At 44.9% G+C, this 12,516-nt stretch overlaps 1 long non-coding RNA gene across 1 annotated transcript; it reads left to right on the plus strand.

The window, feature by feature from the left end:
• Window positions 1-255: 255 nt before the first annotated feature.
• Window positions 256-3,830, plus strand: LOC112102809. The gene is made up of 3 exons (XR_003899861.1): window positions 256-859; window positions 1,386-1,591; window positions 2,850-3,830. It is a non-coding gene; the product is annotated as an uncharacterized LOC112102809 (long non-coding RNA).
• Window positions 3,831-12,516: the final 8,686 nt, after the last annotated feature.

A 12,516-nucleotide genomic window follows, 5' to 3' on the forward strand; every position in this document is an offset into this window, starting at 1 on the left:
GTTTCTAAAGGAATATAGTATTTTGTTTTGCAGTTATTTCATAAGAATGTATAAGATACATGCAAAGTGACACTATTTAATCCTGTTTGATGAAAGTGGCAAAAAAAGTGTGCTGGATCAGAAACACACAGAGCTGAAACCTTACACTCCTAAACTGTTTTCTGGGTTCAGATATTTAATTGTCAGATGTGGTGTTAATCATACTTCCCAAAAGAATTCATAGCTTAACTTTTTTTTGCTAAACTTTTGTTTCAGTTCACAAAGGCCACTGCTGTGGACTAGACCTTCAATACTAACTCAGTGAGAAGATCCACCTGGAACAAACTGGTGTTCAACCACTACCTTCCTCAAAGAACACAATATAAACGCATCAAGTTTTGCCTCCACTGGCTCTTCAGTGGAAAATTCTATCACCAGCTGTTTTTCTACATGTTAAAATTGAATAATCTGAGACTAAAACCAGTCAAGCAACTCCTCCAGTTTTAAGCATGCATTACTCTCCTGTCACAACCATGCCACAGAAACTGATGAAATACTGTGGTATTAAACAGACTGTACCTCAAATGAGCAATTTTCTAGTACAATAAAGGTGTAAGTACACCAGGTTCAGTTTAAGTACAATTATGTTTCATTATTCAATAAGGGTTTTATTATTTGTATTGTAGTGCCTACGGATGCTAATCGAGGTCCAGAGCCCTACTGCACCAGATGCTATGCAGACTGAGTAAGAAGACAGTGTCTACCCCAAATAGCTCATCATGTCATGACAAAGACCCCCAAAAAAGGCAGATGAAAAGCAAATTGGGGGGGGGGGAAGAGGAAGAAAGAAAACGACACAACAAGAAAGGGTAACAGGCAAGTGAGTTATTGCACAAAAAAATTATCACCTTACTACAATATGCTTAAGCTCCCCATCATTTTCAAATTCCAAGTCTGATATTCCTGAATAACTATGCCCCAAAGAAAATGCTTCTGAATTAATGTTAACATTGACAAATAGATAATATATATAGATATTACATAACAAATACATTAAAAGAATAGTAAGGTTGCAAAGTAAAGCATTCTTAAGTTAGAAAATGCCAGGATTAAGGTTGCCCATGCATCCTCAACTCAGCCCCCTCACATTAAAATAGTCTTTAATCACATGATCACACACTATTTTTCTACAAAATATGCCAGTAAGTCTTTGAAGTATCCACAAAGATGCATAAGCCTTGCAAAATCATGCAACCTGCTCTCTACAGTTCACTCACTGAAGACTCCATCATCATGACATTTAGCCAATCTTAAAAATAATTTAAATGCAGATTTGGCTAGTTTTAGGAAGGTGTGGTTTATGTAGCAGGGATTCAGCAATATCTTCCTCTCAATGACCACTACAGACCCCGTTGCTGAAAATAGCATCCAGGTCCTGAGGATGTCCTGGTAAAAGACAGGCAGCGCGGAGATGTCTTGGGAAAGACCTCTTGGATGGAGAAGAAAAAGCTGCTGGTCATATCACAGCCCTTGGAGGTGGTGGAGGAAGGCATGCACTGGCACACTCCATGCCAGACTATGAGCACTGTATGAGTCTCTGCAGGGCCTGAAGGTGGCTGTGAATCTTTATCGTTTACCAAGTTTGTGTTACTGCAGTTTTTTCACTTGTTTTTTCCATATTGGCTCTTTCTATAAATGATCTTGATAACGGGTGTTCAGTTCCTTATATCATGACTTTCATACAAATGATACTAAGCATTTTACTTTCCAGTTCCCCTGGTTCCTCTTCACTATTTTTTCTGTTTATATAGTAGTTTAAGGTTTTATTCCAGACAGTCTGCATCAAGCTGTTTTTGTTCTAGTGACCCCTTTAGTGATACAGTCTGAGTATAATGTTTCAGGGTACTTTAATAGCAATTTCCTTCTCTATGCCTTCCTTGTCTTGAGATCCTCAAGAGCAGCCAGGATGCTGATTGCTCACCATGAGTCCTTGTTACGGAGAGTGCTGATAATTTATTCATTGCTGAATTTTGTTGTTAACCATCTTTCGCAATGGGTGAGAGATGGGCAATTTAGATTAGGGAATCATTTAAAAACAAAGGGAAAACAAATCTCCATGAGGCACTGCAGAAAGCATCAGTGGACATCTTGCTTTCACTGCAAAGTCAACTCAATTATGACTCAAGTTTGCCCTAATTTGAATCCCACACACAGCTCAACTGTGGTGGTGCTTTTAATTTAAGTTGGCTGGGCCATCAGCAAGCAGAGGCTAAAGCTAGAATTGCCAGCTGCTAACATGAGCATTCTGCATCCTGGATACAAGCTAGCTCCACTTGACTGACACTAGTTCATTATTTGTATTGCTATAGTGCCTAGAAGCTCTAGCAATAGACCAGGACCTCCCTGTGCTAGGCAATGTACAAACATTACAAAAAGAGACAGGCCCTGCCGCAAAGAACTTACAACCTCCAATGCCTTTGCAAAATTCCTCTCATATGCCCAGAACACACGGACAAGTTCTCCCACAATTAACTGGGAAAGAATTAATAGTTTTAGTGCCAGACATAAGTGAGTGCAGCACCAGTGTGGACGCAGCATCTTGGTGCTATTTAGCAGTGTGGGCACTCTCACTCAAGCTAGGCTCGCTCAAGAAAAACAAGCATAGAACATTTGAGCTAATTCAGTAGTGAAGACATACCTTGAATAAGTCCCCTCCCCTCCCCACTGAACACCAAGGGGGTGTGAGGTAGCTAAGAGCAAGAGATACCACCACCACCTCTTCAACATCTTCTTTCCCCAGACAAGGAAGGGGCAGTTGAACCACACCATTGCTTTGATCTCCTCCAACATACATCTCACTTTTTTGACAGCACCCAGACTTCCTTCAGCAGCCTCAGCCCCAATCCTAACCTGATTGAAGGATGGCTACTAACCCCAGCCCTGTGAGATTATGTCGGGCCACAAGCTACATGGTCTCTGCACCAATGGAACACCATAAGGCCTCAGTGGGAAAATGGAGGGAGTTCTATTTTTCCTACCAAAGAACCATGCAACAAGAGAACATATACAAGATGTACATGAAACATGTACAAGATAGACTGGAAAAATGGCACAATGGTATCGCCTGAGTTTCATCCAATATGGCCTCAGAAAATTTACTGTATTGACATGTGCCATAATATGTTCAAAACTATCAAGGAGGAGGTTTCTGGATAGTAGCAGCTCATACCAGTTACAACCTGGTACCTATGCAAGTATTACTGTGCCAACTACAGGCACCTTTTGGAAACAGTGGAAGCAAGACAACAGAGCTGCCAAAACTCAACATGCTATTTTGAATAGAGATAAACAAGAACACTGTGGGGCTGAATCCAGCTGACCCACTACACCTTTTCACAGGCAAGAAGCCAGTCAACCCACTATGCTAACGTTTCCACTTGACCCAGGTGACTTAACAGATAGCAACTCCAATTAGCTCAGTCCAGCTATTAAAGATATTAAAGCATCAAATGCAATGCTCCCCATTTATTAAAGTGGCTTTGAAAATTAAATTGTTTCAGATGAGATCGACTACAGTGGAACATATATATCAGTGCACCAAATCCTCCTCTGCAACCCAGATTGTGATGTGCTAATTCAAACGCTAAAAAGACTACCTTATTATTCCTGTTACTCTGCAGCCCCTCCATAACCATGCAGAGACACAGGTAAAACCTGAGAGACACAAGGCAGGTGACAGATAAAACCTTGTCAGCTGCTTTTGCATTCAAAGTATAATTTCAAACAGTGGTTCTTAACCTTTACTCCAGCCTGCACCCCCCTTTGGTTCTCAAAATACATTCTTGCACCCCTTAAACCTAGATATATTTTGCTTGTATATTACAGTAATCGTTAAAAAAATGTATAATGTTAATAAATACATAGGTTTGATGAAACAAAGTAGTTGTACTTACTGCCTGTGCTTAATTTGTGTTTTCGATGATTTACCTTCTAAAAAAATCTGGCATGTCTCGCACCTCCAGAATGGGCATCTTGCACCCCAAGTTAAGAGCCACTGATTTAGAATTTCAAGTTATTTGAAATAGAAAACTAAAGTACAAATTGTAAGTTTAATTCTTTACAATAACAAGTAAAATACACACTAGCTTCTATATACTCAGGCGGCATCCCTGAACTAAATAAACTTCTTAGTTCCTTGAAGAAAAGGTAATGTCTGTTTTACCTTCATTCGCACCTGAGACACTTTCCTGCACCTAAAGAAGTCACTAAGAAGGGAAGCAAGGGGCACTGTCCTCTTTCCCTTCTATTGCTTAGAAAATTAAGGGAGAAAACATTCTCCCATTATGCTTTTACTACATTTTTTTTTTTTTTTTTAATGTAAAAGGAGTGAATTTAGGGTGACCAGATGTCCAATTTTATAGGGACAGTCCTGATATTTGGGTTTTTTCCTATATAGGCATCTATTACCACCGTCATCCCAATTTTTCACATTTGCTATCTGGTCACCCTAAGTGAATTTCATATTGGTGAGATGCTATAACCCAGAGCTATGGAAGCTTAGCTGCACAACTCAAAAACCAACTGGAGGGAACTCCCCAGGCCAATACAGGTAGCCTTAAATCTTTTACTAATAATTCGGGTCCGTTCTGGGAGTCTAACCAGAGATGCCAACTATCATATGGTCTCCATGGCACCTTGACTTACAACCAAGTCACTGCACATAGTAAGTATCTTACGGGTGTTTACTCACCATCAATCCAGATCAGATTTGAACGAATGAGAGATGGTAACTGCAATAACACTTAATCCTCCAAGTCAAACTCCCTGTTTTACTAATTCATTTCTAGTGTTTAAACTCAGGGAGGGAATGTTATGTATTTACTCATTTTAGTACTGGGAATCCATCATTTTTCTGGGGTCTCATAAGAGGCCAGCGAAGGGGAAATAGCAGTTTAAAAGTTAGGCCTTGTCTACACTGGCAAGTTCCTGCTCAGTAAAGCAGCTTTATGCGGTGTAACTCCCAAGGTGTACACACTGCCAAGCCACTTAGTGCGCAGAAACTGCACAGTTGCAACACTGTAAAAGAACCACCCCGACGAGAGGCATACATATTTCTGCGCCAGGGCTTCAGCGCCGCGGTGCCAGTGTAGACACCCTGGTCGATTACAGCGCTGCAATTGGTCTCCGGGAGGTGTCCCACAATGCCTGTTCTCACCTCTCTGGTCATCGGCTTGAACTCTACTGCCCTGCCTTCAGGTGACCAACCGTGAGCCCCACCCCTTAAATTCCCTGGGAATTTTGAAAGTCCCCTTCCTGTTTGCTTGGTGATGCGTTCAGTGGTCTCAGCGTATCTTTCCAGGTGACCATGCCTGCTCCACACACCAGGCGATCCCCCGCTTGGAGTAATGCCAAGCTGCTGGACCTCATCAGCATTTGGGTTGAGGAGGCTGTCCAGTCCCAGCTGCGCTTCAGCCGTAGGAATTATGATACCTACAGACAGATTTCATGATGCAGGACAGAAAGGGGCCATGACCGGGACACACGGCAGTGCAGGGTCAAAGTGAAGGAAATATGGAACGCCTACCACAAGACACGGGAGACAAACCACCGCTCAGGTGCTGCGCCCACAAGCTGCCAGTTCTATGAAGAGCTGGACATGATACTTGGTGGCGACCCCACGTCCACTGTGAAGACCACTGTGGATACTTCAGTGGCTCGCATGCCAGTCGAGAGTGGACTGAGCCAGGAGGAGGAAATCTTGGACGAGGATGTGGAGGGGGACCCAGACGCAGAGATGCATGCAGCCAGGAGCTCTTCTCTACCCCAGAGGAGGCTAGCCAGTCACAGCTGTCGGAGCTTGGCAAAGCGCAAACAGGAGAGGAGGCCCCTGGTAAGTGGCTTTGATTTTGGGAATTGCTGAAGTGAGTTGTTGGGGGCAGGAGGGTTGCAGAAAGCAGGCTTGTGTCTGTATGACGCAGGTACCACCACATGCCTAGTCTGAGCGGAGGAACAGGGTGTTGATTGACTCCATCACTTCACAGGAATCTACCTCAGATCTCCATGAAACTCATGGAGATGTGGGCAATCTGCTGCCACAGGTTCTTTGGCAGAGTTGCTTTGTTTCTTGCCCCATTAAGGGTAACTACTTTCCCACGCCAACTCTGCCGTCACTGGGAGGGGGATGGGGGGCGGCGCACCATTGCTGCACAAAGGCGAGCCGCATAAGGGCCAGGGCGGAAGCCGCGGACTTGGAAAAGACCCTCCCTTGATTCCCTGCTCACCCTCAGAAGCGAGATACCTTCTATAATGAACACAGCCTGGGGAAAATGTGGGCACATTATAAAGCCCCCCCTACAGTGTTGGCTCTCCCCAAGAGCCACGTGCCCAGTGTACAGTACAGTCCTGGAACACTGATTTCCCCTGCGGTTACTCACCATTTTGGGGGTCTTGTGGCTTGTGTGTGCTTGCCTGGGGTCAGCCAGTTAGCGACAGGTATGGGAATAGGGGCTGTGTTTTAAATCACTGAATCAGTGGTCTCTGTGTTGCAAACAATATTGCTTCTGTAAAATGTTGCATTTTAGCTTCACAGATATGACCATGGGAGCCCAGCCTCCCTCTTTGTTATCGCTGTCTGAACGGCTGCACAGAATTAGAAAGCAACCACAAAGAACTTCTGTGTGATGTCATAATGCACTCCGCTGCCGAAAAACAAGAATTGAAGGAGTGGTGGGATAGCGAGAAGAGGGACCAAAAGGAGAACGCAGTGCACCAGAATGAATCCACGGAGCGGCTCTTAAATGTTACAAAGCGCCAAGCGGACACGCTCCAGGCGCTACTAGCACTGCAAACCAAGCAGCTTTGCGCCCGCCCTCCTCTGCAGCCACTGTCGCAAAACTCTTTCCCGTGCACCCCCCAGACACCACCAACACACTCTTATCAACCTCCTGGCTCCAGTCTGTACCCACTTCATTCCACTCCTGCTCCATCACAGTCTAGTCCTGAGGACTCTCAGAACCCACTGCAATCAACACCCGTCCCTCTGCAGTTTAGCCCTGCTGAAGTACAGTACCCGCTGCACTGTACTCCAAAGGACAAGGCTGCATATAATACCTGGACATACACAAATTTTTAACAGTCCCGGGACCCCAACTCCTCCTCCCTTCCCCATCCCCCACAGTGCTGGTGTGTTTTTTTGTTTGTCTCTCCCCTCCAGTTGTTGTTTTTTTAATAAAAGAATTGTTTTGGTTTGAAAGCAATCTTTATTCCATTAATTGAAAGCAAACAGAGCCCTGCAAAGCAACAGGCAATCATCTGCACCAATCACAATCACCTCCTGGCATTACAAGCTCACTTGGCTAATGCTTTGATATATAAACCTATGTAATGATTGTAGCTTTTTTGCTTCTCTTGAAAACACTATCAAATAACTGCTGTCATTCTGTATGAACACTTGAAGATAGGACTTCTTGGGAACCTGGAAACTTGTGTATTTATGTTACCTGCAAATCTGTTTCTAACAAACTGGAGGAAAACAGTCACATGAGTGATCTATGAAATACACCTTTATTCCTACAGCTATAAATAAATACATTAGTAAAAACAAAACAAAAATTACAAGCACTGCACTCCCGAGCATAGCAACATATATTAGTGGCTTTCAGCTTCAAATTGCTGCCTCAAGGCATCCCTGATCTTTACGGCCCCACGCTGTGCCCCTCTAATAGCCCTGGTCTCTGGCTGTTCAAACTCAGCCTCCAGGCACTGAGCCTCAGCGGTCCAGCCCTGAGTGAAGCTTTCACCCTTCCCTTCACAAATATTATGGAGCATACAGCACGCGGCTATAAGCATAGGAATATTGTCATTGGCCAGGTCCAGTCTCCCATACAAGCAACGCCTGCGGGCCTTTAAAAGGCCAAAAGCACACAACAGTCATTCTGGACTTGCTCAGCCTGTTGTTGAACCGCTCCTTGCTGCTGTCAAGGTGCCCCATGTATGGCTTCATAAGCCACAGCATCAAGGGGTAGGCAGGGTCTCCCAGGATCACAATGGGCATTTCGACTTCCCCTATGGTGAGCTTCTGGTCCGGAAAGAAAGTCCACTTGCAGCTTCCTGAACAGGCCAGTGTTCTGAAAGATGCGTGCATCATGCACCTTTCCGGACCAGCCTGTGTTAATGTCTGTGAAACGCCCACAGCGATTCTCAAGCGCCTGGAGAAGCATAGAGAAATATCCCTTCCAATTAATGTATTCAGTGGCTAGGTCGTCTGGTGCCAGAATTGGAATGTGCGGGCCATCTATCACCCCTCCGCAGTTAGGGAAGCCCATTTGTGCAAAACCATCCACAATGTCACACACGTTGCCCAGAGTCACAGTCTTTCAGAGCAGGATGCGATTAATGGCCCTGCACACTTCCGTCAACACAAGTCCAGCGGTCGACTTTCCCACTCCGAACCAGTTAGCGACCGATCGGTAGCAGTCTGGAGTAGCCAGCTTCCACAGTGCAATCGCCATGTGCTTCTCCAACGACAGGGCAGCTCTCATTCTCATGTCCTTGTGCTGCAGGTCTGGGGCGAGCTCATCACACAGTCCCATGAATGTGGCTTTCCTCATCCAAAAGTTCTGCAGCCACTGCTCGTCATCCCAGATGTGCATGACGATGTGATCCCATCACTCAGAGCTTGTTTCCCGAGCCCAAAAGCGGCGTTCCACTGTGGTCAGCACCTCTGTGAATGCCACAAGCAATCTCATGTCATAGCTACTACGCGTGGAGAGATCAATGTCAAACTCCTCTTGCCTTTGTAGTTTACGGAATAACTCCACTGCCACTCTTGAAGTGTTTGTGAGAGCGAGCAGCATATTGGTCAACAGTGCGGGATCCATTTCTGCAGACCAAAGAGGCAGGGCACGCAGTACACAAACCATTGAAAGATGGCGCCAAATGCAGATGAAAGCATAGGGATTGCTGGGATGCGAAGCAATGCATCGCAGGGCATTGGAACAGGACCCAGGATGCCCTGCGACTCCCTCCGCCTTCCCACAACTCTTAGCGGCAGAAGAGGAAGAGATGCTCCGTGGGATAGCTGCCCAGAGTGCACTGCTCTGAATACCACTGCAAGTGCCGCAAGTGTGAACATGCTATCGCGCAGGCAGCTGACAGTGTGAACACACAACAGTGGTTTCCCTTCAGCGCTCTCTGAGCGGCGATGTAACTCTGCCAGTGTAGACATACCCGTCGATTTTATTTGATAGTGTGTGTAAAACAGGATTAATAAATCTCATCATTACTGGAGTGGGATAACACCACTCCTGAAAAGTTTAAAATAGTAGCATTAGTGAAACTCAGTTTATGTTTGGGGCTCGGGAGGGCAGGGTGTTATCTGGCTTCTCAATGTACTGAGCGCAAAAGGAAAATACTGTTACTTTAAATACAATGCAGAATGTGATAGACCTCTTCTCCATAACACTTCACACAACTGTTACAATAAAGTGACAGACATTCCTCTTTGGCCACTGTTTCTATGCAATTCTTCTCCCAGGGACAGGAATTCCTACATCATGTTATCACCTGAATTGATAAAGCCCCACACCCTACCCCCGCTGAGTCTGAGGCCTGGTCGTAGCTGAAGTCGACGTACTTAGATCGACTTACCGGGGTGTCTTCACTGCAGTGAGTCGACTGCTGCCGCTCCCCCGTCGACTCCGCCTGCGCCTCTTGCGGCGCTGGAGTACAGGAGTTGACGGGAGAGCGCTCGGATCGATCGCTGCCCACCGATCCGGCGGGTAGTGTAGACATACCCTGAGTCTCACACTGCATGGCTGTTAAAATCTACAAACATTTGAGGAAAATGAATGTTGAGGACCAGTGCTTGAGCAGCATCACTTACAGACATTGGATGTCTCCTGAAGGGTCTATACCAAAGTTGTTTACACAACCTATTAATTTTTATATGCATCCTTTGAAAAATAAGGGATTTTATGGAATACTCTGCACACTTAGTAGCACTTTAAATATCAGTGTATTCCCCTGGGATTGGCAGAAAAGGTTTCAGTTTTACAAGAGTAAACATCTATGTAAATTTAACAGCTTCTGTTCCTGAGTCAATGTGATCTAGTGGTTAAAGCAAAGATTTAAGAGTTGAAAGTTTCCTACGCTAATTCTAGATGAGCAACTTGTTCATGATATTAACTGACCATGTGGGGGAGATCACTTATTTGGCCATTCACACTCAATCCACCTAGGACAAGTTTTTTTGTTTGTTTTAAAGAAGGACCTCAAAGTCAACTCAGGCCTTGTCTACACTAGAAAGAGTTTGCTGGTTTAGCCATACCAGCAAACCCTCCTAGTGGAGATGCAGTTTATACCAGTTGCCTGAACAAAAACATATCGGCAAACTGACTTTTTTGCTAGCATAACTGCATTTAAACTAGGGCTTTTGCCATCATAGCTACATGAGTAAGGGGTGTAATTTTTACATAAGACTGCCTGGCATAGCTATGCCAGTTAGAATTAAGTATAAGCCTGGCCTTACTCAGACTTTCTTGCTGAACAACTTATTCAGTATGTGATTAATGAAACCCTCATATCAAATTAATCTAACAGGGCCATAGCCTGGGCTCTGAAAGAAAGCAACCAAGGTTTTTTTTTTAATTCTGGAGTATCGATTCCAATGGTGGAGATAGTGCTGCAGCTCACAGCTTCCAAAGCAATTTCCCTATGTGACTCTAAGCAATTGTTTATAACATACACCAGGACTCAGATCTACCAGAGACAACATCCAGGGGTGTTGTTTTTTGGGCGGGGGGCGGGGGAGGAGAAAGAGTGTTTTCAAAACTCAGACTAAGGCCAAAAGGGACCATCATGATCATGTAGTCTGACCTACTACAGCATGCCACAGAACCTCATCCATCCACTTCAGTAACCAAGACAGAGCTTATGGGTCTATTACAGAAGTCCTCAAATCATGATTTAAAGAGAAGTTACAGAGACGCCACTATTTACACTAGTTTAAACCTGCAAGTGACCCATGCCTCATGCTGCAAAGGAAGGTGAAAAACTCCAAGTCTCTGCCAATCTGATCTGGGGGGAAATTCCTTCCCAAATCCAAATATGGCAATCAGTTAGACCCTGAGCGTGTGGGCAAGACTCACCAACCAGACACCCGGGAAAGAATTCCTTGTAGTAACTCAGAGCCTCCTCATCTAGTGCCCATCAACAGCCACTAGATATATTTGCTGCTAGCAGTCGCATCAGCTACAGGCCACTGAAGTTTTCTGCTTAATTAAAATATCTACCTGCACAGTATTCATGAAGCATTTGTTGCCTGTCTTACAGGCTTTGGAGTCTAGAACCTCCAAGGTCTATTAACAGTTTATTGAGTTGATCTCTTGAGTACACTACCTTTGCTCTTGGTTGAAAAGTCTAAGATGGAAGACACCCCCTTTCCTATAGGCACTTTTAAACACTGGGCTTATTCTTCCAATATTATTGGCCAGGAAAAGTCTATCAAAATATGCAGAAGAAGCAGCTTATTATTAATGTACATTAAATTATGTGGGTAACTAACCTGTCACAAGCTCAGCATCAATGCTGTTAACTGCTAATCTAATCCTCTCTGAAAATATCGGTCTGGTTACTTATACATAAGGCTGCGTGTCTGTCACGGAGGTCATGGATCCTGTGAGTTCTGCAGTGGCCAGCAGCAGTTTAGGTGTGTGGGAGGGGTCTCAGAGCCAGGGGTTGCAGTGTGGGGTGGCATGGCGTTTACCTGGGGGGGGGGGGGGCTCCCACCAGCATGTCCCTACAGCTCCTAGATGGAGGGGCCATGGGCTCCGCACACTGCCTGCGGTTCCCGGCCAATGGGAGCTGCGGAGGCGGTGCTTGTGGCGGGAGCAGCGCGTGGAGCCCCCCTGGCCACCTCTCCCCCTAGGAGCTGCAGGAACATGCTGGTCGGAGCCGGGTAGGGAGTCGGTCGGAGCCGGGTAGGGAGCCTGCCAGCCCCGCCAACCCAACCATCCCCCAGCACCAGCGGGGGTCCCCGGGCCAACCCCCAGCCCCAGTTTTAGTTAGGAGTATATAGTAGAAGCCATGAACAGATCACACGCCATGAATTTTTGTTTACTGCCCATGACCTGTCCATGACTTTTACTAAAAATACCTGTGACTAAAATATAGGAGGGTAAAAAAAATTCACAGAATATTTACCTCCAATTGCAAATTGTTATATTATGTTACAGAAAGCACTAATTCAACAGATCTGACAAACTGTGCTAAGTTTACAGTTTAAAAAGACAAATGAATTCTTTTAAATGAGAAACTAATTAGATGACACTTGCTCAAATACAAGTTAAATAATTCTGAATTCCAAAACATTAGACAGAGCTCTAGAACAAAGAAGGTTCAGCAGAGCTAGAAACAAGTAACACTACTGCCAGAAGAAAGCCATTGGTACATAAATATTTTATTTTGACTGACAGTTTCCCCACTAAATGGTTATTTTTGCACCTGTTAAAACCTTGAAAGTTGCACTAACATTGTATT

This window comes from Terrapene carolina, unplaced genomic scaffold (assembly GCF_002925995.2).
Source record: "Terrapene carolina triunguis isolate 2854851 unplaced genomic scaffold, T_m_triunguis-2.0 Scaffold194, whole genome shotgun sequence".
Classification (NCBI taxonomy): domain Eukaryota; kingdom Metazoa; phylum Chordata; order Testudines; family Emydidae; genus Terrapene; species Terrapene triunguis.